Below are 21,930 nucleotides of genomic sequence, written 5' to 3' on the forward strand. Positions count from 1 at the left end.
ACGTGCGACCTGGTGTTGAAAGGGCTGGGGAGTCACTCCCCGAACCGTCCAGGTCCATGAGCGACAGACTTGTGTTTGCCCAGGTTTAAAAAAAAATGATGCAGTAGTTTAGTGATTGTTAAAAATGGAATTACTGTTTTATATCTTTATAGTAACCTTCCAAGACCTGGATTCCTGGGCTTGAGTCTCTGAGTGTAATTTTCATCCTTTCAGATTCAAGGTGTGTGATGGCACAAGTCGTTAGAAGAAATCCCCTGAACCAAGATCTGGACAGATAAAGGTAGGGCTCATTGGTGTTCACTAAAACTTAGTAACACTAGCATGGTGTATCAGTCAGCTTTTGGTGGATTATGCTGAGGTAACAAACAACCCCTACAACTCAGTAATTTACAAAAACAAAGATTCATTTCTCAAGCAAATTACATCTGCTGCAGACACCTTTGGCTCTACTCCACTGGTGTCCTGGCTTGCAGGCTCCAGGTTGAAAGACCAACTTTTTGGGGACACGCTCACTGTGTGCTGGACCCAACCTTGAGGGAGGAGGAGTACTGATTTGTAGTGCTTGCTATTTCCACGATGTGAATACTCCCACCATGGCAGATTTCAGGCTACAAACAGTTTAACAAGGGGCTTGCCAAGTTTCTGGAAATGTAATAATCAGCTCTTATAAACCATTGGCCCATGCTTTTCTTAAAACTGAAAACAGCTCACATTCTGCATGCTTCAGTTCTGCTCACCTCAGTTTTGCTCACATTCTATTGACCAAAGCAAGTAACATGACAGGGCCTATCAGTGGGGCCAGAAAGTATATTCCTCTTATAAGGAAGCCTTGTCAGTCACATGCTAATAGGCAGAGATTGTATAATCCTTTTAAAAGAAGTTGAGTAAACAACTGGTTAGAATAATACAATCTGCCTTACATACTTTGGTTTAAGTAATTTCTTTCTGAAAACCTCATTCTTTCTATAAACCAGAGTTTCACAGTCTATTAATGGGGTTTCTGCTTACCATTCCAAGAATGGTTTCAGAAGAAGAAACTGGTTGGGTGTCTTCAAAGGGATAGTTTTGTAAAATGAAGATTAACTATTAGGTTACTACTTTTCTCCCAAAAGATGTCTATACTTACAGCTGAGGACATCTGATTAAAAGTACATAGTATAAATGGATCATATTAAAGCCATCTCTTTTTCATGGTTTAATTCAAAAACAAAATTTTAAAGTTTATTGTACCTGACAATCCTTTTAACAAGAGGCTTTAACACTTTGACTACCTTAAAAATCCATTCAGCCGTTAACTGACCGTTTAATGAGACACATGGTATTTTTGTTAGTTCTAGTTAGTGCTATTTGTACCCAAAGCACTATCCTATACCTGAGCAAGAGTCTTAATTCAAGACACCATTCCTGCCCTCAAGAAGATTACACTCCAGTGAGACAGTAAGACAAATGCAACTCCAGGAAGAAAGTGAAAAATGTAAGAGGAAACCCTCATGTGCCACAGTAAATGGAGAACAGCTACATCTTTTTGAAAGTGGCAGCATTTAACTAAGACCTAAAAAAGGGTAGAATTTGGACTCCTGGAATTATGTTTATTATGCTTGCAAGATGTGTTTTGGATTTATTTTTAAAGTCCAGAGAAAAGGAGCCTGTCTTTTCTGTCTTTAAGTCAATGCTTAAACATTCCTATAATCTGAAATCTTTCTTGTAGTTTTAAATTTTAAATCAAATTATAAAATATATCTAAAATATCTAATAACTCTTCTCCTTTGCCCCACACTCTTTGTTCAAATTTCAGCAAGAAAAACACTCTTTAATTCTTATTTTGGTGGTAGCAGTTCCCTTAACTTTCATCATGCTGTTAACAATAAATAAATAAGAGGATCTCATTTCTGTCTTCTTCCCTGGAAGTTGGCAAGCATAAGGACTTACATTTCATTGATAATGAAGAACATTTACTCTCCAGATTCTTGCCAGAGATTATAACCTTGAAATCTGCTCTCTAATCCTTATCAAAAACCCAGTTTGAGAAAATTACTTAGGGAGGTTGCCTCAAAGACATGAAATTGTAGAGCTGTGTATGTGGACCACACTCTTTTGGTACAATACATCCTTCCTATATGTGCTTTTGGTCTGTAGTTTTTTCTTGGATGGTTTTGTCTGGTTTTGGTGTCAGAGTAATACAGCGTTACAAAATGAGTTGAGAAATATTCCTTCCTCTTTTATTTTTTGGAAGATTTAGTGACTAATTAGTATTAATTCTTCTTTAAATGTTTGTTGGGATTCAACAGAGAAGCCATCTGACCTGAGTTTTTCTTTATGGGTAGTGTTTTAGATTACTAATTTGATTTCTTCATTGGTTCTAGGTCTTTTAGATTTCAGTTCCTACTTGAGGCAGTTTTGGTAGTTTGTATCTTTCTAGGAATTTGTCTATTTCATCCAACTTATCTAATATGTTGGTGTACAGTTGTGCATAGTATTCCTTTTTAATTTCTGTAAGGTTGGTAGTAATGTCTCCTCTTTCACTTCTGGTTCCTATATGTGCTTTTAATGAACTTTCCATTGGGGTCATGCCATCTGCCTTCAGTGAGGTAGTTTGTAGGACATAGCTACATAAAATTCATTATCATGATCAGTATCATAATGTCATTGACTACAGTTGTCCACTGTATGCCACAGTGTTTCTTCTGTAGGACCCAGAGAGAAGACCATTCTCTGATCTGTCATGTCATGGAAAGCTTTGCATCCCATGAACAAATGGAACCGTTGAATCCTGTGGCCACTGTGGTTCATGTATTGGACTGTTTGCTTATTTCAGCTGCTAGGAGCCTGAGTCAAATATGGGATGCCTATGCTATTAGTTTCCTAGGGCTGCTGTAACAGGGTACCACAAACTAAGTGGCTTAAAACAAGAGAAATTTATTCTCTTACAGTTCCAGAGGTTAGAAGTCTGAAATCATGGTGCCAGCTAGGCCATCTCCCTCTGAAACCTGTAGGGGAGATCCCTTCCTTGCCTTTCCCTACCTTCTAGTGGTGGCCAGTAATCCTTGGTTTACAGTTTCATCACTCCAATCTCTGCCTTTGTTGTGGCATTCTCCTTGTGTGTGTGTGTCCAATCTTCCCTCTTACAAGGACAGCAGGATGGAGCTTGGATTAAGCTCTATCCTAATGACCTCAACTTAACTTGATTATATCTGCAAAAACCCTATTTCCAAATAAGGTCACATTCAGAGGCACCCTGGATTAGGACTTTAACATATTTTTTTTTGCAGGTGGGACACAATTCAACTCATAACACTCACCTACCAGTTCCATATGGTAAACTTTTCTATGTGCAAACCTTTTATTTTCCTACCTTTATTTTCCTTTTGTCCCAATTCTCCGAATTACTTAGTTTTTCCTTAATTATATGCATCTTTGGCAGTGTCCGAAGGAAAGAAGGCAGAAAGGAAGTGGGAAAGGAGATAAGAAAAAGGAAAAGAGAGAAAGGGAAGTAGGAAGAAAAGTTTGCCCCCCAAAATCAGACAGAGTTGCAGGAATGGGGAGTGAGGGTGGGGAAGACTGGCCAGAAAAGTGTTTTTGCTGTATGGGCTTTGTCAGAGCCTCAGAATTATTCTTTTGGTGAGAATGAGAGCCGTGATTAGCAGCTGCCTGCAGCTTAGCTGACTTAGAGAAAAATTAGAAGCTAGTCTGAGGAGCTGAGGATTAGGAAAAGAAGGGTATGATGTAGCTGCTTTTTTTTTTTTTTTTTTTTGCGGTACGCGGGCCTTTCACTGTTGTGGCCTCTCCCGTTGCGGAGCACAGGCTCCGTACGCGCAGTTTCAGCGGCCATGGCTCACGGGCCCAGCCACTCCGCGGCACGTGGGATCCTCCCGGACCGGGGCACAAACCCGCGTCCCCTGCATCTGCAGGCGGACTCTCAACCACTGCGCCACCAGGGAAGCCCGATGTAGCTGCTTTTAATGCTGACATTAGTAGACACAATATGGATCCAGGTTTTGTGGTGCTTGAAAGCTTATATAGTGTTTTGTTGTTGTTGTTTTTTGTTTCTTATTTTTTTTTGGTTGTGCCGGGTCCTTGTTGTGGCTTGCCGGCTCCTTAGTTGTGGCATGCGAACTCTTAGTTGCAGCATGTGGGATCTAGTTCCCTGACGAGGGGTTGAACCGGGGCCCCCTGCATTGGGAGTGCAGAGTCTTAACCACTGTACCACCAGGGAAGTCCCCAGAAAGCTTATATGGTGTTGAGGACCCATGTATTCTAGCTACCGGGGACATAGACCCATTAAATCATTTATTTAATGTATACAATTTACCCTGGACGACAGCTTCCCATCCCTATAAGATACAAATGTCACCTTAGCTGAAACTTTAATAGGCTATTCTAATGGTCTGTCAGGCTAGCTGCTTCTGGATGTGTATGTTTTACAGGGTCAGCCAAAGCTACTGAATAAACCATTTTCCCTTTCATTTCTTCCTCATCTTAATCCATCACAGGTGAGAATCCTAATCCTAATGCCACAGCACACTAAGCGTTCTCATTGCTCCACCTACCACTAGAAATGAGAGCCTTGTTACCAATCCAGTTCCAGAATCGCAGGAGGTTTGGAGGTTCACAGGTTTTAAGCTTCTGCTTTCTAGCACCACTCTGGTTTTTAGCTTGTGTTCCCTTAAATGCAGTAACTAAGACAAAAACTATGATGCAAGTAGCTTGAGAGGTAATCACAGGAGGTGGGATGGGGGAGCAGGGAGAGTAATGCACACCAAAATAAAGAAGCTTTATTTTCTTTTAACTCTAAATAATTGTGTGCCTTTCAAATAATGTCTTCATTTTATATTTATAGTCATGATTGTAACAAAAGTTATCCCCACGTGACAAACTGTTTTCAATCCTCACCTTTAGGCTTTTTCAGACCCAACTTCTTCATTTTTGTAACTTTATCATTTTCTGTCATTTAATGTGTTACTATAGACTTTGTTTATTTCGTTGGTTGGCTTTTGGCTTGGACACTTAGGAAGTTTTTTAAACTTACCTTTGAAACTTGACATTTTCACTACAATTATATATAAGTGCAAGTCTCTTTTTGTTTGAAACATAGTGAGCTAAGCTTGGGGTTTATCCTGGAGCTAGTTTTAAGCAAGAGAGTTACACAGTAAGATTTCTATTTTAAGTATACCACTTCAGGGAAGGCTGTGGGGTGTGCAGGAAAAAAACAGACTAGAGACAGGTAGACCTGGGCTTCCCTGGTGGCGCAGTGGTTGAGAGTCCGCCTGCCGATGCAGGGGACACGGGTTCGTGCCCCGGTCCGGGAGGATCCCACGTGCCGCGGAGCGTCTGGGCCCGTGAGCCATGGCCGCTGAGCCTGTGCGTCCGGAGCCTGTGCTCCGCAACGGGAGAGGCCACAACAGTGAGAGGCCCGCGTACCACAAAAAAAAAAAAAAAAAAAAAGAGACAGGTAGACCAATATTGCAATATTGTGGGCCAAAACCAAGATAGTTTGAGATTCAACCAATTCAATATGTAGCAGAAAATAATAAGCAAGAGAATGGGTGGATGACAGAATTGGTACATGTAACTGCAGTGTGGTTTGTGGTTCCATGTCTCCCTGCTGTCTTTTCCTGGCCTTGGTGTGCTTGAGGTGCCTGGGTTGCTGCTCAGAGGGCAGCATCCCTGTGGTACCCACCTCTAGAGAGTAGTGGTCCTCCGGTGACCTCTTCCAGGTCACTGGGATGAGAGGGAGACACTGGTAGCAGAAAAAAAATGGCTCTCTTCCTATGGGAATTCTCAGATGGGCCTTAGAACTTGATTTCTATTTCTCAGAACTATTAGGAAGAAATAATAGAAGGGCTTATCTCAGAATTTCCACCCCTTTTCAGAATCCATTAATCCACCATCCTGTATTTTGTTGTGGTTTGTGTACATCCATTCACCATAAACTACTGCATGCCTCCAACTGTGGGTGGCTTAAAGTATCCAGGTAGGACCCACTGGCTGCCATTTCACATTTTCCTTCTCCAAGGGCTGTAAAATGCCTTGTAAAGAACCACAGTGCATGGGCTTCCCTGGTGGCACAGTGGTTGAGAGTCCGGCTGCTGATGCAGGGGACACGGGTTTGTGCCCTGGTCCGGGAAGATCCCACATGCCACGGAGCAGCTGGGCCCGTGAGCCATGGCCGCCGGGCCTGCGCGTCTGGAGCCTGTGCTCCGCAACGGGAGAGGCCAGAACAGTGAGAGACCCGCATATTGCAAAAAAAAAAAAAAGAACCACAGTGCACTTTCTGGCTACTTCACTTAGCCCCACATTTGCAATTTCTGTTAACATACAGTTGAATGGACAGTCAGAATCAAACCTACATGCTGTGGGACACGCTAAGGAATGTTAATGTCTTAAAGTAGGGAATACTGTTTTTTGTAACTGCCACATCTTAAAGGGAAGAAGGCAGGGGGACAGAAAAGGCAAAGCAGTATGAGTGACAGCAGTGAAGGCCTTCTTGTTCTTTCCCACCAGGGTCCCCAGCGGGGGCTTGTGCTTGGAAAGCAGACCGGGCAGGAGGAGCCATGGTAGGTGTGCGGCACCCCTGCACAGACAGCTTTGTCTGAGTGCGGCTGCATTGGACACTTGCTCAAAGTGCTGGCGGGGCTGGAGCGTCAGGGGTGGTGTCTATACTGCTTGTCTGAAGGCCTGGTGTGACTGTTAGGGTGAGCATCTGGAGGCTTATCTCTCCAGGGGTCCGTGTCCCCTGCCGTGGTCAAGGTTGATGTGACCTAACCCTGGTGGTCAGACATTCCACACAAGTTTCAGAAGTTCTTACTAGCTTCTTCTGCCAAAGGAAAAAAGACAAACTTGCACAAAAGAGCTGGTTTGGCTATTCTCTGAGATCATTAAAAAGAATAACAACGACAACAAAACGATTTTGATTTTCTTTTGTGTCTTATTCTGCAATAGGGGAAAAGGAAACCATTGTATGTGTGGTTTGTGGATACAAACAGAAGTCTGATTCACAGATCTAGAGTTCAGCATCTTGTCCTCCGAGAAGCCAGGTCATTATGCTGTGGCCCTTTGGCTTTTCCTGGGTTGGCTTGGGATGATCCAGGCTGCCTGGATTTGTGAGTGATTTAATTAATTCAGAACCTCCTCTCTTCCCAACCACACGTCATTCTCATTTCTCAAGCCACCACTGTTATGAAGACTTCTTAGACTATACGATGTGGAAGTGCATGAGACAAACTTGGAGGACAGGGGAAATTTAGATGAGAGAGATCCTAGAAGCTAGCCTTGCCCCTTCACAGGTCACCTGTAACGATCTCAGCGGCAGAAATCAGATCTCATATTTTATACATTCCCCCCATACAGCTTAGCACAGTGCTGGGCAAGTAGTAGGTCTCAGTATATACGCGGAGGGATTGAAAATGCAGAACATGTACTGTGCCACTTATATGAGGTATTTAGAGTAGTCAGATTCATAAAGACAGAAAGTAGAAAGGTGGGTGCCGGGGTGGTGGGGAAGGAGGAGAATGGGGAGTTAGTGTTTCATGGGTACAGAGTTCCAGTTTGGGAAGATAAAACATTCTGGAGCTGGATGGTGGTGGCTGCACAGCAGTGAGTGTACTTACCACCAGTGACCTGTCCACTTTAAAAGGGTTAAAATAGTAAATTTTATGTATATTTTACCACAATAGAAAGTATATATTTTTATTTATTTTATTTTATTTTTATTTTTATTTTTTGTGGTACATGGGCCTCTCACTGTTGTGGCCTCTCCCGTTGCGGAGCACAGGCTCCGGACGTGCAGGCTCAGCGGTCATGGCTCACAGGCACAACCGCTCCGCGACATGTGGGATCTTCCCGGACCCGGGCACTAACCCATGTCCCCTGCATCGGCAGGCGGACTCTCAACCACTGCGCCACCAGGGAAGCCCGAAAGTATATATTTTTAAAAGGCACATACCATAGAAATCGGAGGTTCTTCCCTCATTCTGCCTTCAGCTGCCCCACCTAGTGCGGGTGTGCAGAATCAATATCTGGGTGTGAATGAAATCTCCAGTTAGATGGGCATTCTGGGCAGGCTTCAGATACTGGGCTCAGCTTCCCACTTGCTAGCCCCATTGTTTTAGAAACACAGGAATGATTGCATCAGGCTTTTAGTCTAGATTTGTCTTTTGTAGTTCGTGCCTTCACGAGAATGGTTAGGAAGGGGTCCACATGCCGACCAATGTTACCAGTGTTAGTTTTGTCCTCAGAATAATGGGAAAAGGCAAGGGACGGTTTGACTGTGGGCATGTTACCTAAGATCTAAAAAACTTGAACCTGTAAAATGGGGATAATAGTCATATTTTCTTCCACTGGGTTTTTATGAGGATTAAATGAGATGAGTTACATGAGATACCCAGGACCTGTCTATAAATGGCATCAGGGAATTCTTTGATTTTGTGACTTCAGCGTGGCTTTGAGCAGAAGCCAAGTGGACTACAGGTCCCCCGTAGACCAACAGTGCCTCATCTAGGACGTGCGATCCCTCTTGTAACAAATCCCTGGAAGGTACCGGCTTGCTGCCTGGAGGAGCAACCGGACCAGAGAGTTAGAGGCCTAAAGGCTCTTTCTTGCAGACTGACTTCTCCGCTCAGCCAGACACTGTGCTAGCAGCTCCTGGGCTCACGTGTCCCCAGTCGTGCTCTCTTTCTTTCATTTAAATTAAAAAGATCTGGGGCTTCCCTGGTGGCACAGTGGTTAAGAATCCGCCTGCCAATGCCAGGGACACGGGTTCGATCCTTGGTCCAGGAAAATCCCACATGCCGCGGAACAACTAAGCCCATGTGCCACAACTACTGAGCCTGTGCTCTAGAGCCCATGAGTCACAACCATGAGCCCGTGAGCCACAACTACTGAAGCCCGTGCGCCTAGAGCCCGTGCTCTGCAACAAGAAGCCACCACAATGAGAAGCCCATGCACCGCAACGAAGAGTAGCTCCCGCTCACCGCAACTGGAGAAAGCCCATGCACAGCAATGAAGACCCAACGCAACCAAAAATAAATAAATAAATAAAATAATTAAATTTTAAAAAATAAATAAATTAAAAAGATCTTGGGAAAGGACTCAACGAGACCCAGGCTTGGCTGGCCGTCTCACCTGCTTGGTCAGGTGAGACCAGCTTTGGCTACTCTCACTTGACCAGAGGTTGGAGTAGGGGGGCAGTTTTCAGTGAAGAGAATTCCTGCCTCCTGGAAAAAAGGAGTGTTGGGCAAAGAGAAACGAGGAGCCCACTGCACACAGTATTTCCTGCTCTGGACTAGCTGAAGAAAATCAGCCATGGGCCCCACCCTCAGGGGTCCTGTTCTATAGTAACTAATGACCTATATGTCATGGTGGCCTGTTTTCAAAGAACAGTTGCCTTCGGTTTCTTCCTAGGGAGTTGAGCACATTGATCTTAAGGTTTTTCAAGTTGGCATCTGAACTTATTTGACCTTGGTTTAATACGGAGGGAGCTTCGGGTTGCAAAGATGAAATTGGAAAAATAAAAAATGCTTAATGAAAATACTTGAAATAAACTCAAGGCCACATTAACAGTCTGCACTTCCAAACAGAAGCTATTTTTACATTCCTATTTACTAGTATGATATACTGTGGTTATTTTTCCCCATGACTCAATAGGATGGGATAATTTCCCCCTTTCTTCAAATAGTTCTCAGTTTGAATGTGACACAGAGTTCCCATTTTCCCCATAAATCGCATATTTATAGCACATGGCAATAGCCAGAATGCTATGCGTCTCTTAAAAGTACTTCTGTACTTGAATTACAGAGAAAATGACTTAATAGGATTCTGAACTTTGGGCACTCGATAGAGCTGGAGCAGAGAGGCGAACAGGACTGTGTGTTCTGGGCCGAGGTCCTATTTGTTCTGAACACCATCCTTGAGCCTGCCCCTGACTGTGTGCGCTTCGGGCAGGGTGCCGGGGGGAGGCTGGCAGGGTGGTCAGGAACAGAGTGAGTTCATGAGCAGAGGCTGTGGACGTGAACACAGGCTAGACTTCATGGGCTTGGCTTCAGCTGTGCCCCCTGCAGTGGAAGTGCTGAGTGTTAACTACTGGACTGCCAGGGAAGTCCCTACTGTTGTTTTTTTTTAAGATGAGTTTTATTTATTTTGAAATGTATTTATTTTTATTTATTTTTGGCTGCGTTGGGTCTTTGTTGCTGTGCGAGCGCTTTCTCTAGTTGCTGCGAGCGGGGACTACTCTTCATTGCGGTGCGCGGGCTTCTCATTGCTGTGGCTTCTCTTGTTGTACAGCATGAGCTCTAGGCACACGGGCTTCAGTAGTTGTGGCACGCAGGCTCAGTAGTTGTGGCTCGCAGGCTCTAGATCACAGGCTCAGTAGTTGTGGCGCAAGGGCTTAGTTGCTTCACGGCATGTGGGATCTTCCCGGACCAGGGCTCGAACCCATGTCCCCTGCATTGGCAGGCGGTTTCTTAACCACTGTGCCACCAGGGAAGCCCTAAAATGAGTTTTATAGTAGAATTTATATACAACAAAATGCTTCCATTTTAAGTGTAAAGTTTGGTGGGTTTTGAAAAATGTACACAGCCATGTAAGCACCACCTCAGTCCACATACAGCATATTTCCATACCCACCCCCATGTTCCCTTATATCCTGTTCAGTTAGTCTCCCCTTCTTCTCACCCCCAGGCAACTGCTGATCTGCTTTCTGTCACTGTAGAAAATTTGTATTTTCTAGAATTTCATATAAATGTGTTAGGCATCTTTCATTCATCATAGTGCTTTGGAGGTTGATCCATGTTGTTGCAGTGTATCCTTGGATTCTTCCTTTTTATTGATGAGTTTTATTCCATTATGTAGATATACCACAGTTTGTTTATCCATTCCCGTGGTGATGGACATTTGGTTGTTTCTGGTTTAGGGGTATTGTATATATTTTTGAAAGCTGCTCTGAACATTTGTTTACACATCTTTGTGTGGATATATGTCTTAATTTCTTTTGGATAAATACCAGGAGTGGAATTACTGGGCAATATGGTAAAGCATATGTTTAACTTTATGAGAAACTGCTGAAATGTTTTTCAACGTAGCAGTAGTGTTTTACACTCCTATCAGCAATGTCACTGACACTTGGTATTGTCTGTCTCTTTTACTTTGGTCATTCTAGTGGCTGTGAAGTGATATCTTATTTTGGTTTTAATCTGCATTTTCCTAATGGTTAATGATGTTGAGGTCTTTCCATGTGCTTATTAGTCATTCATATATCTTCTTTTGTGGTGTCTTTTCAAATATTTTGCCTATATTTAGTTGGTTTCTGTCTACACAGTTGAATTATATTCATTCTTTATATATTCTGCATATAATTCCTTTGTGAGGTATATATATTGCAAATATTTCCTCCTATTCTGTGGCTTTATTTTCATTTTCCTAATAGTGTTTTTCGATGGGCAAAAGTATTAATTTTGAGAAAGCCCCATTTTCCAGTTATGTCTCTAATTGTTTGTGGTTTTTATGCCCTAAGAAATATTGGTCTATACCAAAGTTATGAAGATTTTCTTTTAGGTTTTCTTCTAGGAGTTTATAGTTTTCAATTTCGTATGTTGTCTGTTATACATTTTGAGTTAATTATTGAGTATGCTCAATAATTAAGGGTCAATACTTGTAATTGAGGTAAGGGTCAATACTTGTAATTTTTGCAGCATCCCTTTCCCCATTGAAATGCCTTGGCACCTTTGCTGAAAATCACTTGACTATACATTTGTGGGTCTCTTTCTGGACTCTCTGTTCCATTGGTCTACATGTTTCACTATCATACTGTCTTGATTACTATATTTTATAGAAAGTCTTGAAATTGCTTTGGTTATTCTAGGTCATTTTCATTTCCACAGAAAGTTTAGAATCAGCTCATCAAGTCCTAAAAAAAAATCTTCTGTAATTTTGATTGAGATTGTGTTCAATCCGTGAATCAATTTGGGAGAGAATTGCCATCTTTTTTAAAAAAAAAAAAAAATTTATTTATTTATTTTTGTCTGCTTTGGGTCTTTGTTGCCGATCGCGGGCTTTCTTTAGCTACGGTGCGCGGGCTTCTCACTGCAGTGGCTTCTCTTGTTGTGCAGCACGGGCTCTGGGCACGCAGGCTTCAGTAGTTGTGGCGCATGGGCTCAGTAGTTGTGGCTCATGGGCTCTAGGGCACAGGCTCAGTAGTTGTGGCACATGGGCTTAGTTGCTCCACGGCCTGTGGGATCTTCCTGGACCAGGGCTCGAACTCTTGTTCCCTGTATTGGCAGGCATATTCTTAACCACTGTGCCACCAGGGAAGCCCGAGAATTTCCATCTTTTTTCTTTTTAAAAATTTATTTATTTTATTTATTTATTTTTGGCTGCGTTGGGTCTTTGTTGCTGCGCATGGGCTTTCTCTAGTTCTGGTGAGTGGGGGCTACTTTTCATTGCGGTGTGCGGGCTTCTCACAGCGGTGGCTTCTCTTGTTGTGGAGCACGGATGCTAGGCTCACGGGCTCAGTAGTTGTGGCACACGGGCTTAGTTGCTTCACGGCCTGTGGGATCTTCCCCGACCAGGGCTCGAACCTGAGATGCCTGCATTGGCAGGTTGATTCTTAACCACTGCGCCACCAGGGAAGCCCCCAAGAATTTCCATCTTAATAGTACTGAATCTTCAGATCCATGAACATGATATATGTGTCTGTTAATTTAGGTCTTACTTAATTTTTTTAGCAAAGTTTTATAATTTTGGTGTATAGGTTTTGCACATACTTTGTTAAATTTACTCCAAAGTATATCATGTTTTTTGGTGGTGTTATAAATGTAAGTGTATTTTAAATTTCATTTTCCGAATGTTCATTGCTGGTATATAGAAATATAATCAAGTTTGTATATTGACCTTGTTATCCTATGACCTTGATAAGTTCAATTTACTAGTTTTAGTAGCTGTGTGTGTGTGTGTTTGTGTGTGTGTGTATGTGTAGATTCCTTAGGATTTTCTAACACAATAATGTTATCTGTGAAAAAAGATAGTTTTATTTTTTTCCTGTCCAATATTTATGCCTTTTCTTTCTCTTCTGAGCCTTTTTTTTGGACAGTTGTTAGAACTTCCAGTTCAGTGTTGCATAGAAGTGATGAAAGAGGGCATTCTTGCGTGTTCACTATCTTAGGGAGAAGTATTCAGTCTGTCACCAGGAAGCCATGATGTTAGCTGTAGGTTCTTTTTAGATGCCCTAAAATTTAGTCTGCTTTTAATTATTACCATGTTCTGGCAATTCTAAACATGTCAATGAAAAAACAGTGTCCCCCAAATATTATTTGTTAAAGTTCCAAACAATTGCTGAGTTACTGTTGGTTTTTTTTTTTTAATATATATGTATCTTAGAATTCACACATTTATATTGATTATCCATTAGTAGTTGCATTTTATGTGGAAGTGAAGAGAATCCCTAGTCATAAGTTGCCCTCCTGTTCTCTCTGCACACACTGTAACTTGGCTGCATATGCTCTTTGGAGAATTTGTAACAGATTGAAATCATCCCAGCTTGCCTCAGGTACAGTTTGTGCCTCCAGCCCCTGGAATGAACATATTCCTGTGTTTACACAGTAGAGTCCAAATAAACAGTTACAGCACAATGAATGCAAAGATGAAGAAACAGAACTTTACGTACCTCAATTCTGGAGTCTATGTGACTACTAGAGTTTTTACTTATGCTTAAAATTTAAAACAGTTGAAACCATGAGGTGTAATATTGATATTTTTGTTTGGTAGGGGCAAATTTTAATTCATACATGAACTTTTTCTGATTTGAGTAATATCCTTAAAAATTGAAGTTTATTCGTCTTAATTGCTTTTGTTGTTTAACTGTAATATTTGTTTTTGTGACGGACCACTAGGTAGGTCTAAGTTTTTTTCCTTTTAAAAATACACGAGGGCTTCCTTGGTGGCGCAGTGGTTGAGAGTCCGCCTGCCGATACAGGGGACACGGGTCCGTGCCCCGGTCCGGGAGGATCCCACATGCCACGGAGCGGCTGGGCCCGTGAGCCGTGGCCGCTGAGCCTGCGCGTCTGGAGCCTGTGCTCCGGCAACGGGAGAGGCCACAACAGTGAGAGGCCCAAGTACCACACACACACAAAAAAAATACATGAATGGAGTGGGGGGAAAAAAGTCAGTCATCATGTTTACATGTTTGTACTGTGTTATCTTACTTTTTATTTTTTACTTTTTGTTTTGCTGGCAACATTACATGCACCAAGTTCAATAAAAGAGAACTTTTCTTGTCAGCAATTTTTTTCAGGTCGTCACTATTGTTCATGTCGGTTCGTGATTATTCAGGACAGGAAGTGTAGTACTGTAGAGGAGTGTGCCCGCCCCAGCCCCGGCTGGGTGGAGCCCGGGCAGGGCCAGCCCCAGGCAGTGGTCACCTCACACACTGCCCCACCAAGCAGACAGTGTGCTTCGGTTGCTTGGTTGCTTGTGATTTGTCCTCTGGGGAGCATTTTGAGTTTTGCTCTGAGGCAGGGGCACAGATAAGACAGATGGATTAATGATTAGAAGACATGAGGTAATTTTGTAAAGTTCTAGTGGAAAACCCTGGCCTAAGAGTCAGGCCTCTCTGCCCTGTCACCGCGTCATCTGCTTTTCACCTCTCTGGGGTTGAATGAAGCAATCTCAGTGATTTCTTCTGGTTCTGAAATTCAGTGACTCTCTTGTCTCGTTATAAAATATAAGGGGTTATTATTACTGTTGTTGTTTGTATCAGTGGACAAAGAAGAGGCCCTGGAGACTTTGACCAGTGGGGAGGGAAGGACAAGGCAGTTAAGTATTGAAACATTTTCTAAAGGCAAACTGAAGAGGCTTGTCCTCAGCCATTTCAGTGGTGCTCACTCCTATCATGATGGTGACCTTGCACCTCATTCCCAGGGCTGTGGGGCCTTTATTAAGTTAGATTGCAGAGGGTAGACAGGTAGTGGCTAACTCATGATATGTCTGCCCTTGGGGCTTCTCTTGGATGCTTAGCTGAAACCCACCTCTGCCTGGAAATTTTCTGTGGACTCAGACAGCAGAGGCAGAGACTGTTCCGTCCCTGACAGAGGCAGATCCAATACCAGAGGTCAGAGCCTCTCCAAAGGTGCTCATGGATCACCGACATCCAGATCACTTGGAGTGCTTCCAGTCTTGCAGAATCGGAGTCTAAGATCAGGGTCCAGGAATCTGCTCATAAACTGTTTGCCAGTATATATAAGGCATTCCGAGGATTGAGCATCGTTCATATAGGTGGGTGGCTAAGAGAGTGAAGATTTGAAAATGATTTTCAAAGTTAATACAATAGAAATGAATTACTAAACATATTTTACTGCCTTTGTTGTTTCACAATATCTTTTTTTTTTTTTTGTGGTACGCGGGCCTCTCACTGTTGTGGCCTCCCCCGTTGCGGAGCACAAGCTCTGAATGCGCAGGCCCAGCGGCTGTGGCTCACGGCCCCAGCCGCTCCGCGGCATGTGGGATCCTCCCAGACCGGGGCACGAACCCGTGTCCTCTGCATGGCAGGCTGACTCTCAACCACTGCGCCACCAGGGAAGCCCCACAATATCTTTTAATTATTAAATAACCAGTGTTTTGTCCTTCAAGCTCATCATTCTGCAAAATCGAGATGTCTTTTTTTTTTTTTTTTTTTTTTGTGGTACGCGGGCCTCTCACTGTCGTGGCCTCTCCTGTTGCGGAGCACAGGCTCCGGACGCACAGGCTCAGTGGCCATGGCTCACGGGCCCAGCCGCTCCGCGGCATGTGGGATCTTCCCGGACCGGGGCACGAACCCGTGTCCCCTGCATCGGCAGGCGGACTCTCAACCACTGTGCCACCAGCAAAGCCCAAGAGATGTCATTTTAAGTAGTATCAAGTACTGTAAGATAAAATGATATGACTGATAACGACAAATTGTAAGGTGACATTCATTACATGGAATCCTTAGCCTGAATGAAAGGTTAGGAAAACTATAGGTGTCTAACAAGAAAGTCAAGTTTAATTAATTGTACTCTGATGAATAGATTTGCATTGGGATTTGCCACCTGAGCTCAATAGCTAGTTACAAGGACTGCCAATGAATAGTAGGTAATCTGCACGCCCAATTTCATATTGGAGATGTCACAATTGCCTTTTGTTGAAGGACAGCAAGCTGAGGGAATGGATACCAACTGAAACTTTCTAGGGGCATCCTGAGATGGTGGTCTTAGAGAATGTATCCCAGTTGTTACCCACAGACTAAGGGAGAATCAGCAGTTTCAAAGGCCGTGCTGTGTACCTGGTTGCCTTTGAATCGTGGAGGCAACAGGGACTGCAAGATGACCTCTAGTTGGCCTCCTTCTAGCCATAACACATCCAATTATTTCAGACAATACCATCTCCCCCGGCTTTTCCAATTCTGTCTCCCATTCAGGCAGGGTTCCTGTAATTTACCACATCAAGAGCATTTGACAGGATTCAACACCCATTCATCATAGAAGTTCTCAGCCATCTTGGAACAGAAGAGAGTCCCTTAACCTAAAAAAGGGGATCAACAACAACAAGAACAAACTCAGCTGACATCACACTGAGTGGTTCAAGACTGAATGCTTTTCCCTTAATATTGAGAAAATCACTTTTGCTGCAGAGTAAAGGATGGATTGTAGAGAGATGGACAGAAGACAAGGATTTAATGGCATCTAAGAGGTTATTGCAGTAGTTCGGGCAAAGATAAAAGTTAGACTTGGGTGGCAGCAAGAGAAATGAAAGGTGTTTGAGAGGTAAAATAGGGCTTATTCTCAGATTTGTCCAGTAAGGGAGTGTTGTTCTAAGGGTAACTCAGCTGGGTGGATGGTGCTGCTAGCTACTCATTGAGCAGGCAAATCAGGAAGATGGGAAATGTCCATTTTCTTCTGCAGAGACCCCCCCCACCCTCTACACCCCAAAGCCAATTAGAAGGGTCTGATATCTACAGAAGAAATATGTATGCAGAAGGGAAGCATTTGAAAATATATTAAAATACACAGGCCTCCCTGACTACACATAGGTGTTGAAGGAGAAACACAAGTCTTATGAAATAAACTGTTGAGAAGATGTACTAATACAGAAATACTGGAGAAGAAGTGAGAGTGATATATTTCCAGGTTCTTTATAACAAAGCTCTTTAACATACTGTCTAATTTAGGTATCACTAGAGTGAGATAGAATTTTTCTGATACCTGTTTTCGGATGACATATTAGAGTCTCAGATTTATTAAGTGATTTGTCCAACACTAATCAATAGTGAAAGGGGTTTTTTAATCGAAATCTTCAGATTCCAGTGTCCCTGATCTTTTCAATGCCGTGATGAGGTTAATTTCAGCTCGGAAGAGAGCCATCAGAAAGAATTCAGGTCTGTACAGTCTGGGGCCTCTCTTATTGGCTGTTTCCCTTTTCTTCCACCAGCTCAATCCTACGTACCCTTCAAGGCTCAGTTCACATTGTTCAGCTCCCATAAATCTTTCATGCCCATTCCTGCCCACTGATTTCTTCCATATTAAAAAATTTAATTATATTTTATTTCATACAATATATCAAACGTAGTATTTCAACAGGCAATCAATATAAAAATTGAGGTGTTTTACATTCCTTTTCTCTGTACTAAGTCTTTGAAGTCCAGTGTGCAGCTCATCTCTATTGGACATGTCCATGTCTTCACCTGCTAGCTTCTTGCCTCCATCTCCTCCTCTCTTCTCCACCTGCTCCACTTCCATCACCTCCCCTTCCACTGCTACTGGGAAAATGGTACATTTTCCAGTTGTCACTTCCTCAGCCTGCACAGCTGCCACCACCTGCCACCCTGACCCGTGTGCACCACAGGTCTCCAGAGCCTTCTGCACAGCAGGACCTTGTGGCTCTGCACCCTGAGAGCCATTTTCCAAGATGCTGTCAGTTGCCACCCAGGCAGAGGCTATTTCCAGGCCCTCTGTTGGGGGGGAAGCCTCTTCCTGCTCTGTTTTGGTGGCTTTATGACTGTGACCCATATGGACTTGGACCTGGGCAGTGTGGTCACAGCTCGAAGGGTCCCAGGGTGCAGCCACCTCCTCTGGAGCCTGGGGCAGTGAGAACGTGTTGGTCTCCAAGCTGCCACCACCTCTGTCCACCATCACCTGTGTCTCCTTGGCTTCCTCAGAGCCTCTGGCGCTGGTGCAGGTCTCCTGGACAGGTCAGAAGTAGTGAGGCTGCGGGTTTGGTTACTCCCAGACTAGCTGGGAGTAACACTAGTTGTAGGGATGTGTACTTTCCTCTTCCATCCTTGGACTTCCCCATGGAACTTGCACTTTGTATCATTCATTGTGCCTGTGCCTGTGTGTGTGTGTGTGTGTGTGTGTGTGTGTGTGTGTGTGTGTGTGTGTACTTGCCACATTCTATTTGAACTGTTATTTAAATCTGCATCCATTCATTTGTACCTTTATTATTTTATTCAACCAAAACTATTGAATGCATATGTACAGGCACTATTCTAGGTGGTAGTTTTGTATCTAAGTCTAGAATCCTCAGTTAAGCTTGAAGGTTTTTTTTTGTTGCTGTTGTGGTGGCAGGAAGACCCAGATCCTGGCGCAGAATATGAGCGTAGTGCTGGTGGAAGGGGAGCGTCGTGAGGGCTTCTCTCTCAGCTTTGTTCTCTTGGGCCTGGATGCTGGAGAGTCAGGAGGTGCTTCAGAGTGCTCTGGGTGTTGAGGAAGGATGGTGTCCACCATGTGGAAGCTGATCTGGGTCTTACGTGAAGTTCAGCTGATGAATGAAAGAAGAATTTTATTTTCTAAGCCATTTCTCTGCCTGTTTCTTAGACCAGTGTCCTTTGTGTTTGAACTTAGTGTGAATGACCATCTTGGTGATTCTAACAGTGATAACAGAGAGTCAAAAGACAAAAGATTTCTTTAATTGTGAAGGATATAGAAATTTAACTGCATGTGGTCTTATAGAATACTCCCAGTCAGAGGTGTATTTTCCACCCCCTCTCCCTCCGACATCACATGGAAGCACACCTGTTAACCTAGGAGAGGTGAGGCGTCGCCAGAAGAGAGAAGCATCGCCCTTGCTCTTTTCATAGGAGTCGGGGAGGGAATGGAGTTGTACCTTCTCAGCTCTCCAGCTTTCTCTGCTGTCTTAGCCTGCATATCCCTAAAGTAAAGCCAAGACAAAGGGTCACAGACAGGTAGTTTGAGAAATGATACTAGATACCAAGAGTGAGGAATGGGAGAGTGAAACAAGGAAGGCAGAAAAGCCAGTACAAGAATGTCCTATTAATACACAGATGACCAAGAAGCACATGAAAAAGAGCTCAGTATCACTAGTTATCAGGGGAATTCAAATTCAAGTCACAATGAGACACCTCCTGGATGCCTACTAAAATGGCTAAATTACAAAGACTGGCAGCAGCAAATGTTGTTGAGAATGTGGAATAATTGGAGTTCTCATAAATTATTGGTAGAAGCGTAAAATGGGACAACCACTTATGAAAAATCTGGCAGTTTCTCATAAAACTAAACATACATTTCTATGACCCAGCAATTCCATTCCTAAATACTTACTCAGTGAAAATATCTATACACAGCCAGATTTGGGTAAGAATGTTCACAGCGACATTATTCATAATAGTCAGATACTAGGAACAGCATATTCACAGAAGGATGGATGAGCAAACTGGCGTGTTCATGCAGTGGAGTCCTGGTCGGCAATGAAAAGGAAAGCTGTAGATACAACAATACGGATAAATATTAAAACGTGCTGGTGACAGAAGCCTTACACAAAAGAGTACTCTCTCGTTCCATTTATATGGAGTTCTAGAACAGGCAAAACTAATCTATGGTGAGGAAAAATCAAAACAGTGGTCTGAGTGGTTGTATGTGTATGGAAATGGAAATTGATAGAATGTGGACATGAGGGAGTGCTCATATCTTCAGAGGATTTGGGTCACACAGGTACATTTATTTTTGAATGGTACACTTGAGATTTCTGCATTTCACTGAATATAGGTTTTGCCTTAAAAGAAAAAAATCACAGATATTGACTTCTCGTTAATGATATGCATGCTGAAGTGCTTAGAGGTGAATTGTACTGTTGTCTGCAAATTACTTTGAAATGCATTTAAAAATGAGATATATTAGTAGATGGATAGAGAGATAGATAATAGACATGCAGTAAAGGAAAGAGTTAAATGTTATATAATCTAGGTGGTGGATATATGGATATTAACTGTAAAATTCTTTGAACTTCTTTATGTTTCAACTTCTCTATGTTTGAAAATTTTCATAATAAAAAGTAGGATAAAAAGAAAACTACCGGGGCTTCCCTGGTGGCGCAGTGGTTGAGAGTCCGCCTGCCGATGCAGGGGACACGGGTTCGTGCCCCGGTCCGGGAAGATCCCACATGCCGCGGAGCGGCTGGGCCCGTGAGCCATGGCCGCTGAGTCTGCGCGTCCGGAGCCTGTGCTCCGCAATGGGAGAGGCCACAACAGTGAGAGGCCCGCTTACCACCAAAAAAAAAAAAAGAAAAGAAAAAAAAAAAAGAAAACTACCTTGTCAAGTTTGAGACATTTGAGCAGATGGTACTGAAGCCTACCAATGCCTTCTCAGAAGCTTTGTGAAAGCCACCTCAGAACTTAACACCTGAGTGGTGAAAGGGAAAGCATTTATCCTTTGGTTTCTTTCTCATTATGTGAGTGCTAGGAGGCATCTTGCAAGTGTCCCACACCTAAGAGAATTCCCAGTGTAGGAAGCTAAAGGTCTGCAGCATGGGCTGAGGTCGTATGCTTCAGATTACACCTGGGGGCAGCAGGTCAAAGCCTATGCAGAAATGGTCACCTCCAGCAATGCTGCAGTTAAGAGTCAAACAAGAGGATGTAAGTGCTGTAGAGGAATCATTAAGTTAGTTACATGTCACTGCATAAGGAATGAGCCCCAAATTTAGTGTCTTACAGCAAACAAGCAATTATTACCCACAGTTTCTATGGGTCAGTAATTCAGGAGCCACTTAACTGGTGGTTCTGGCTCAGGGTCTCACATGACGTTACATCCAATATTTCAAGCTAGGGCTACATTTATCTGAAAGCTTGATTAGGGCTGAAAGATCACTACATTAGTTCACCCACAACGTAGGGCTGTTTGAGTGTCCTTATGATATGGCACCTGCCTTCCTCTAATGAGTGATGAGAGAGAGAGGGGTCACAAGGCCTTTTATGACCTCATCTCAGAAGTCATACACTGTCACTTGCACCACATTCTGTTTCTTAGAAGTGAGTCACTAAGTACAGTCCACACTTAAGGGGAAGGGAATTAGGTGTCACGTTTTGAATGAAGGAGCATCAAAGAATTTGTGGACTTATTTTGAGACCACAACATATTTCTAATAGGGTTCAACCTTTGTCCTTTATACACTTTTCTGTTCTGCATTAAATCCAATCTGTCCAGAGTCATCTTCAAACTTTGGCCAGCTGCAAACCCTACAAAGATTTAATACAACACGGTTAGTAGAAAAAGTTACATTCCCTGCTGCTACAATATGTCCCTAGTCCATAATTAATATTTGTCATCTCCCTTTTCTACTATCTGCTCTAGATTTCCCTTACCCTCAGCTGGTTCTTTGGCTGATCTTGGTTGCTTTCCTGAATGGATGACTCAGACCCTCATCTCGGAGGGGTCTGGCCCTTTAGTTGTCTTTCTAAGGCCATGACTGCTGCAGCTGCCTGTTTCATCATCTCTGATCAATCATCAGTTGATATCCCAGTGAATCTCCTGTGTTCCAGAATACTCCTCCCTGCACACATTATTTAAGAACAGCCTTAGCTCTTCATGGTAATCAGAGTCAATTATTCTTGCCAGTATAAGAACACCTTTCTTTGCTTGCTAGTTTACTGCCTTGAGGAGGCCACAGTTAACAGGTCATAGCCTCAAGTTCAGTAGA

The sequence above is a fragment of the Kogia breviceps genome, chromosome 4 (assembly GCF_026419965.1).
Source record: "Kogia breviceps isolate mKogBre1 chromosome 4, mKogBre1 haplotype 1, whole genome shotgun sequence".
Classification (NCBI taxonomy): Eukaryota; Metazoa; Chordata; class Mammalia; order Artiodactyla; family Physeteridae; genus Kogia; species Kogia breviceps.